General features: G+C 38.9%; 1 protein-coding gene across 7 annotated transcripts in view; it reads left to right on the top strand.

Moving 5' to 3' along the window:
- LOC143041552 (uncharacterized) overlaps nt 1–10,000 on the top strand; it is a 933,705-nt gene that overhangs the window by 450,031 nt on the left and 473,674 nt on the right. Inside the window, exon 1 of one of the 7 annotated variants that reach the window (XM_076213561.1) lies at nt 8,366–8,722. The exons of 2 other annotated variants lie outside the window; for them this stretch is intronic. The gene's annotated coding sequence lies outside the window, so the exon portion shown is untranslated. Of the gene's footprint in view, nt 1–8,365; nt 8,748–8,784; nt 9,409–10,000 lie in introns of those variants that run through there. 4 more of the 7 variants (XM_076213559.1, XM_076213562.1, XM_076213558.1 and 1 more) reach the window with 4 other exon arrangements.

The following is a 10,000-nucleotide window of genomic DNA, read 5'->3' as shown; positions in this document are numbered from 1 at the left end:
ATGCAGGAAATGAAAGATTAGAATCTTAAGAACATAAGAACATAAGAAATAAAGGAGACTGCAAAAAACCATAAGGCCTACACTAGGCAGCTCCGTATCCATCACCACCTGTCATCCCCATCCATAAAGTTGTCTAATCGTTTTTTAAAACAACTGATAGTTTCAGCGCTTACTACATGGTTACTAAGTTTATTCCATTCATCGACCACCCTATTAGTAAACCAATTCTTGCCTATTTCCTTCTTAAATCTAAATTTGTCCAGTTTATACCCATTACTGCGAGTCCTGCCCTGTTGTTTTATTATGATGACCTTGTTTGCATCACCCTTTGATCCACTTGAACACTTCTATTAGATCACCCCGCACTCTGCGTCTTTCCAGAGAGTGTAAGTTTAGGTGCCTAAGCCTCTCTTCGTAAGGCAAATTTCCGAGTCCTTGTATCATTTTGGTCATTCTTCTCTGTACTGATTCTAGTGAATTTACGTCCATTCTGTAGGACGGAGACCAAAACTGTACCGCATAGTCAAGGATGGGTCTAACTATCGCTAGATAGAGTTTAATAATTACCTCTGCACTTCTATTCGTTACCGTCCTAGTAATGAAGCCTAATGCACTGTTAGCTTTATTTCTGGCGCTAATACACTGCTTCCTGGTTTTAAGGTCCGGACTCACCAGAACTCCCAAGTCCCTCTCGCACTCAGATTTTTCTAAAAACGTGTTATCTAAGTTGTATCTATTTTCGGGGTTGTGTAGCCCTACGTTTAACACGCTACACTTAGAGATATTGAAGATCATTTGCCATTTCACCGACCATGTTAACAGCTTATTAAGGTCATCCTGCAGAATCTGGGCGTCGTCTCCTGACCTAATTAGGCGTCCTATTTTAGTGTCGTCCGCAAACTTACTAACATCACTATTTAACCCATCGTCTAAGTCGTTTATATACATAATGAACAACAAGGGACCCAAAACCGAGCCCTGGGGGACCCCGCTAGTAACATTGCCCCACCTAGATTTTATTTCATTTATGGTGACCCGCTGTTTTCTGTTACTAATCCAAGCTCTAATCCATTCTAACACTTTTCCTCCTATGCCATGGGCTTTGATTTTATTTAGTAGTCTCTGGTGTGGCACTTTGTCGAACGCTTTGCTAAAGTCAAGGTAAATAACATCGTAATTTTCATTGTTGTCTGACGCCTTATATACCTTAGTGTAAAAGGATAGAAGATTAGTCACACATGACTTACCCTTGGAGAAACCATGCCGTGAAGCACGAATTAAATTATGCCCTTCAATGTGTTCTCTGAGTCTATTTACTATTATTGATTCAAGCATTTTTCCTATAACCGATGTCAAACTGATTGGCCTGTAGTTGCATATAGACGATCTATCTCCCTTCTTAAAAACAGGAACAACGTTTGCCTGCCTCCAAGCAGTTGGAACAGAACCAGTGTCTGCCGATTTATTGAATATTTCAGTTAACTGGTCGCAGATTTCAAATTTACACTCTTTAAGCATTCTTGGAAAAATTTCGTCTGGACCCGGAGATTTTGTAGCTTTAAGTCTGTCAATCTGCTTGACTACTTCTTCTTTACTAATGCTGATATTAGTTAGACTACTTTCTTCATCCCCTCTGAAAATCGGATCGCAGTCAGGTACTTTATCTAACCTCTCATTAGTAAACACCGATAGAAAATAATTGTTAAACTCCTCACTCATTTTTTCTTCCGATTCAATCATGAAATTTTCATCGTTTTTAATTGGTCCTATTATTTCTTTATTTTTTGTTCTATAGAGGTGAAAGAAACCCTTTGGGTTGGATTTTGCTTGACTGGCAACCTTGATTTCAAAATTACGTTTCGCTGAACGTGTATTCCTTTTAACCAGCTTTGCCATTTCGTTATATCTTGATCTAAGGTGTGATTCCCCGTTTTTCATTTTTACGTAAAGTCCTCTTTTCATTCCGATCTCATGTTTTAATCTGTCCGTCATCCATTTGGGAGTATTACTATTTTTCCGTATTGACTTTAGGGGGATAAATGTATTTTGTGCATTATTAATTAGATCAGTTATGTTGTTATACATTTCATTTAAATTACTGACCTGACTGTTGGGCCCTCGCCCCTAAGTGACCTGACCTAAGGTATGCGTATTACCCTCCTTGTCCCAGACCTGACCTAAGGTATGCATATTACCCTCCATGACCCACACCTGACTACCAGCCCCGCAACGAGAATCAAGAATGTCTGAAACGTCCGCCTGGCTTTTCGTATTCAATTTCAAATAGGTTTTTATATTGTCAAAGTTTGCTTTCCTGAAGTCTGGTACTTGAACGTTATTCGTACTTTTTATTTTTTCCCAAATAATATTAAATCTTATTTCTTGATGATCGCTAAAGCCTAGACTATCTCCCACTATTACGCTGCTAATTTGGTGCTCATTATTTGTTAGAATTAAGTCCAGGGTATTTTGTCCCCTCGTAGGATCGGTAATAATTTGTTTTAGGAAATTATCCTGCACCACATCTAGGAATTTCTTCGCTTCATGATCTCCTATTAAAGTTTCCCAGTCAATGTTTCTATAGTTAAAATCTCCCATGATTACAACGTTTTTGTACTGGGACGCTCTGTGAATTTCATGAATCAGGGAATCAGTCTGCTCAATGCTGAGGTTAGGAGGTCTATACAAGACGCCAATAATAACTTTCTTATTCTTGCCTATAATCTCTACCCAAATAGATTCCGTACAGTCCTCTTCCTTAATCGAATTGTTGATAATACAGTTTAATGTATTTTTAACGAAAAGTGCTACACCTCCCCCATTCCTGCCGACCCTATCCTTATGAAAAAACTTATATCCTTCTATTTCGATTTCCGGAAGGAAATGTTTATAAGCCATGTTGATCCAGGATTCAGTAATAGCTATAATATCGAAATTTTCTACGCATGCTTTACCTCGCAGCAAATCAATTTTGTTAATTATGCTCCTGCTATTTGTATAGTAAACTTTAAGTTTATCTTCCCTCCACTTGCTTTGGTGATTTTTTACACATTCCTCTAAGTTGTTTCTATTGCCTAAACTATATTCCGATACTTCCCCCCCTACAACTTGTTAAGATTATATTTTATTTTTTCATTTTTTTTTTTCATGAATCAGATAACTATCTTTTTGGGGTTGTTTCTTTTATCTTATTTCATTTTATTTTATTTTATTTGTTTATCTTTTTTTTTCTTAACACCACTTAACTCTTAGACACACTAGGCCTTTGTTTCACTAAAATAAAATTGTCCCGTGCAATTTCTTTTTGTCTACGTTTTGATGTATGACATAATATTGTCATTGAAAATGTTCATGAAACGGATTGCTGTTGACTTATCAGGGTGGCATCCTTCTACGAAACATTTATGGCTGCATTGCTAATAACGCTTTCACACGGATACGTCAATCGAGACTGTTCGTAAACCGAGATTAATTTTGATGAGAGGTATTCATTATCCGAGATTCCACTGTACACACTGATTTTTTCTTTAGAACTTTCCTTCTTTTCAGGATTCTTTAATTCCTCCACCTTGAATCTCCTCCTTATTTTCCCTGGCACAACTCTCCACTTTCTCGCGTTAATTTTTCATATATATATATATATATATATATATATATATATATATATATATATATATATATGTATATATATATATGTATATATACATACATACATATTTTTGGTGATGAATAGTCCTGAAATGGTGTCTGGGGTCCATTGACCCTTGGAAATATTCATCGTGGGCACATAATCAATTAATGTTGATTCCACCATTTTCCTTCTGAACCCACACCCTGATTTATAAATGAGATCAGATTTCTCCCAGTCCATCCGGTGAGACTGGGAGAAATCTGATCTCATTTATAAATCAGGGTGTGGGTTCAGAAGGAAAATGGTGGAATCAACATTAATTGATTATCTGCCCACGATGAATATTTCCAAGGGTCAATGGACCCCAGACATCATTTCAGGACTATTCATCACCAAAAATATTGTCAACAAGCTTCCTCCCCCTCCCCCTGACCCGACCTCGTGTCAGCCTCAGGTCAACTAGGGTTGGGGCAGTGATGTTCTTTATTTTCTCATGTTCCCTTTCTTTTGTAAGAGGTTGCTACTTAAGATAGCCTCCTCCCTGCCACTTTGTACTACTGAAGAGGATTGCAGGTAGCAATCGAAATATATAGTTCCGCTTACGCAACTTTTTCTTTCGTCCGACTGTGGTGTTAGTTGTGATTTACAAATGTGTTACTACATTTCTCACCTGTGATATATGTATATATATATATATATATATATATATATATATATATATATGTGTGTGTGTGTGTGTGTGTGTGTGTGTGTGTGTGTGTGTGTGTGTGTGTGGGTGTATGTGTGTGTGTGTGTATATATATATATATATATATATATATATAATATACACACACACATATATATATACATACATATGAATATATATATATACATACATATATATATATATATATATATATATATATATATATATGTTGTTATGAAGGTTGGACAGATGACTGGAAAGGTGGTAGAGAAACACGGGTTAGAGCGAGAACACTGTATTACTGACGTTTCGACTACAAGTCTTCTTCAGAGTGACAGACAACGTGTGTGTACATCATATATACTCTCCTTATGGCTCATCCGGCTGGACGTTTCAGCAAGTCGCATGCTGATTGGCCCGATACTCCCTCCTCCACAACCAATCTGGCGGCTGCAAATGACAAGTTAACGAGCCCTTCTCTGTGGTTGCAGCTTTCTCATTCTCCTCTCAAGTCCGGTGCAGATAGGGCGTGCTTCCTCCCATTCTGGTAAATGCCCGTGCGTGTCCACATGTACTACCAGTGAATTTGAAGTCCTGTGATGCCGTAGGTCGTTCTTGTGTTCTCTTAGTCTTTTTGTCAACCCCCGTGACGTCTCACCGTAATATGTTGCAGGACATCCACTGCATGGTATTCCGTATACTATGCTATTTTCGTTGGTGTGTTGTTCTTGTTTGTTACTTAGGACGTCTTTTATTTTGCGCCCGGATTTATACGCTATTTGGATGCCGGCTTTAGATAACGTATTGGTTAGGGCTTTTGCTTCCTTTGCGAAAGGTACTACTAGGTATTTTATTGAAGCTTTGTCACTTTTCGGTCTTGTGTAAATTTCTTCCGCTTTCTTTCTCAATTTGGATAGTAGTCCTGCTGGGTACATAAGCTTGCGGAAGACATTAAATATGTAGGACATCTCCTCTTCTACATATTCTTTGTTGCATATCCTCAATGCTCTCAGATAGAAACCTATTATCACTCCTGTTTTTGTTCGTGTGCTGTGATGGGATAAGTAGTGTATGAAGTCATCTTTGTTCGTGGGTTTTCTGTAAAGTTTTTAGTATACAGAAAACCCACGGGGGGATTCAAACCCGGACCGCCGTAGTGGCAGCCAGGAACTCCACCAACTGAGCCATCGAGTCGTGTGTGTGTAAGTGTGTGTGTGTGTGTGTGTGTGTGTGTGTGTGTGTGTGTGTGTGTGTGTGTGTGTGTGTGTGTGTGTGTGTGTGTGTGTGCAAACGAATATTTGTGAATATGTTTACTTTTGTACAAGATTAAACCAAAACAAGCTTAGACATCGGCAAATACCAATAAGGTCACATAGTGTAATGTCTAGTCGAAAATTTACATGTCTAGTTTTCTTCTTCTATATTATCTGCGCATTTTCCTGCGGAGTGTTTATGAGACCGAGAGAGTCATCGACAAACGGTATCTGTACACATGAAGATAAGATAATACTAAGCATTTAAAAAGTCTAATTGAAGGTAGGCAGGTGGCACGACTCTGGGGTATGACATGAGGGGCTCTGTCAGCCAGGTCCTGATCAACTCTCCTGTAACTTGTCCCTCATATTTGTTAGGAAATATCTTCTTTACTTCCCACCAGCTTGTGAACTTTATTTTCAGACGTTCTATGGTATTCCTTCCACTGATTTGTTTTCTTTTGTGTGCGTATGTGTTTCACCATGGTCTTTTTCACCATGGTCTCTGGATCACGTGTTGGACTCGTGATCGACTGCTATTTCCCTTCCGGAGGAGAGCTCAGAGCTCGTATTTGACTGATCTATGAGTAATGCTGTGACTTTACACGCACACACAACCACAACTTCCCGCCCACGAGAGTTGGAGGAAGAACCCGCAGTACATCGATACTGAAATTATTTCAGCCCTGGGGTGGATTCGTACCCGGACCTCCGTAGTGGCAGCCGGGAACTCTGCCAACTGCGCTATGAGTTGTGTGTGTGTGTGTGTGTGTGTGTGTGTGTGTGTGTGTGTGTGTGTGTGTGTGTGTGTGTGTGTGTGTGTGTGTGTGTGTGTGTGTGTGTGTGTGTGTGTGTGTGTGTGTGTGTGTGAATGTGCATTAAAAACACACACACACACGCACATTCTCAAATTGGGAAGAAACGAAAAGTGGTGTCCCACAGGGATCATTACTGGCCCCGATCATATTTGCTATATACATAAATGACATGGATGAAGGAGTGGAGTGTTATATGAATTTCTTTGCAGACGACGCAAAAATAATAAGAAAATAAAAACTGAGAAGGATTGCAACTCATTACAACATAATTTGGACAAGATCTGGAAATGAACTCAAAAGTGGGAAGTGAAATTCAGTATCAAGAAATGTAGTATAATGGAATTTGGAAAAAGTAAAAACAGAATATCGAGAGATTATAAAATTGGTGAAGAAGAGGTAAAAAAGTAAACTCGGAAAAATACCTTGGAGTGATGATCAGCAAAGACTTGACACCGGATAAGCATGTTAATAAAATAGTTGGAGAAACCTACAATTTATTGAGGTAAATAAAAGTGGCATTTGCCTTTTTGGACGAGGAAATGATAAAAAAATTAACTACACTAATAAGACCAAACCTCGAGTATGCAGCAACAGTATGGACACCCAGTAAAAAATAAAAATAAAATAAAATACATAGATCAACAACAAAACTGACACCAACTCTTTCCAAAGTGACATATGAACAAAGACTGTCCAAATTAGAATTACCAACTCTGGAACAAAGAAGTGAAAGAGGAGACCTACTAACTATCTATAGAATTATGAAGGGAATTGAAATCTTAGATAAAAATAACTTATTGAAATGGGACAATGGAAAAACAAGAGGGCACGAAAAGAAACTAAAAAAAGATAATGACAGAAGAGATCTGAAAAAAAAAAATAGCTTCCCACACAGAGTGATAGATACTTGGCGCAAATTAGACAAAGAAACAGTGTGTGCAAACACTATTCAAGATTTTAAGAAAAAAATTAATGCATAGCTCCCTTCCCGTATAATACAACTGGGGAAATACAACTAGGTAAACACACACACACACACACACACACACACACACACACACACACACACACACACACACACACACACACACACACACACACACACACACACACACACACACACACACACACACACACACACACACACACACACACACACACACACACACACACACACACTAACCCACACTACATACAACTAACCCACCATAGTTGAATTGCCGGCTCGCAGTGCGGCGATACTGAAATTTCCAGCCCTGGGCAAGACTATATCTCGGATTACTGAATTAGCGGTCGAGGGCGGTACCACTGCACCCTCGAGCACCTTTTGTGTGTTTGTGTGTATGTGGGTTGTTTTTGTATGTATGTGTGTAGGTTACTGTGTGCATGTGTGTGTGGGCTTTAATTCTGACGCATATATATGCATGGTAATAAGGCGACAACGTTCTAGCCATGGGTATAAATCAACTTTTTTCTTAAGAAAAATAGGTGTGCTACGGAAATCAATAAAACATCCAGGTGACAGTTATAACAAGAAGATAAATGCTGTCCAGTGAGGTGTTATTCAATCAGATTTTTCTTGACAAGAAATCTACGTCTCTCACTACACAGACGTATTTGATTAAACAATTTATGTTATTTATTTCCTTAGTTATTCATTCGTTAATCTATGATTTATTTGTTTATTTATTAATTCAATTCAGTTTTGTTTTATTATTTATTGTTTGTATCACACCAAAATAATTTGTACAAGGCACCGTAATGGAAGAGTCAGCTGATGTCTTTTTGAACAGAGGAAGAGTTGGGAAAGAGGAGGAGGAGGAGGAGGAGGAGGAGGAGGAGGAGGAGGAGGAGGAGGAGGAGGAGGAGGAGGAGGAGGAGGAGGAGGAGGAGGAGGAGGAGGAGGAGGGGTTCTAGATAGGTGGGGAGAGGATGTAGGAGAGCGGAGAAGTTGGTGAGAGGGAGCCTACCATGATTCTTGGCTAATAGTCTCTCTTTGGTCTAGTGAGTGACCGCTGTCCATGTTTAGTGAACGTTTACGCTGAAAAACCCAAATGTGTTCATAGAAATATTCCAAGTGAACGTGAGCAGTGAATAAAAATGTTGTGACCTGAAAAGTCTCCTGTCAGTGTTCTTTGTATTTTCTATTGTGACTGATCAGACATCCGACCATTATTCCGATAAGACAGTGCACGCCTATGTTGTGGAGTTAATTCATTTTCCTGCGCAGTACTGAAACCCCACAATCGTTGTTTTCGCCGTGTGGCCATCACAGTACAACAGTTTCTGTGATGCCCGATGAAATGTTTCATTGACTGGACGCAATGGGATGGTAAGCGTGGAAGAGAACCAGACAGGTATTGCAGACGAGATTGAAAAGTTTGCACAGCTGTCCCGCATAGGCCGCATAAATAGTAGATGATTGTCCTTTAATTTTTTTCGAGAGTGGGTTGGAAGAAGGTTTTTAATTCGATTTTGTTATGAGAACTTAGGGCTTATCATTTGATGACACTCATCAGCATTCACATAAAAAATACCTTTGCAATAGAAGACTAAGGGGTTTCGTGTTTTCGTGTATTCCTAAATGATTGTGTATGAAATTACAAGGATTGAAGACTAAAATCAAGGTTTAAAACATATTATGATATAATTTCAAGATTACATGCCAATTAGTAGTGAAATGATAGAGAAATTAGAAACAACATAAATTTCAAAGTTGCATTGATCCACGGAGTTCCAGCAAAATCAGTTTATGCAGTGACCCTCTAAGAGCGCCATAAAATACCAAGGACAATATAAATTACACCATTTAAGTTTATAGCTCAAGGCCCATTATGTATGACTGAATACTACACTCCTATAGACATTGGGAAAGACCCAGCACAGCATCATAAACAGGTTGATTTAGGTAGAATGCAGTAACCAAATTGAAGAATGCAGAACTGTGGGATTTCACAGTCATTCTGCAGGGCCTCGTCTATCTTTCACTTTTCCTGATTTTCTGGACATCTGTAACAGGTAATCTGCTGCAAGGCTCTTTTTTCAGGGTCTCCTGATTTTGATCTATGTACTAGATAGTATTTGCCAGTGTTCAAAATTTTTAAACCTAGAGACCTGGCAGAATCTTTTGACCAACACAAAGAGCTCTTTTTCAACCAGTTTAGAATGTCATGTTTCAGTCTATTTTTTCCTTGGTGATGACTTTTATCAAAAGGGTCAGCAGAAGCAACAGCTATCAGTTTGTTGAATACATTTCGATTCCTTTTTGAACAGTTATCAGAATCGCACTGTCGATTTTCTGGCGAAATAGTGAATTTGACATATGAAGCCAAAGGTTTCACAACCTCAGAATTAGTAAAAGAAGATACTTTGGTCAGTTTACTTTTAGACTTCCCTATCATCACGTAAGAGTCAGCCAGTGCGACGTATTTTTGGGCGAACAGCCGAACCAATCTTTCACAGGAGTTGTACAGTCTTCGCGAGTGATTGTCGCCACAATAAAGGGTATTATTCCACAGCATTTGGGCTTGAAACCGCTGGAAACATGATCATCTTTCGATCCCTAAAGTGTCAAGAGTGCGCGAAGAGAGCTAGAGAGCATGAGTCCTCG

The sequence above is a fragment of the Oratosquilla oratoria genome, chromosome 31, assembly GCF_046742065.1.
Source record: "Oratosquilla oratoria isolate Oo_2021 chromosome 31, ASM4674206v1, whole genome shotgun sequence".
Classification (NCBI taxonomy): Eukaryota; Metazoa; Arthropoda; class Malacostraca; order Stomatopoda; family Squillidae; genus Oratosquilla; species Oratosquilla oratoria.
This window is presented reverse-complemented; position numbering and strand designations above follow the sequence as displayed.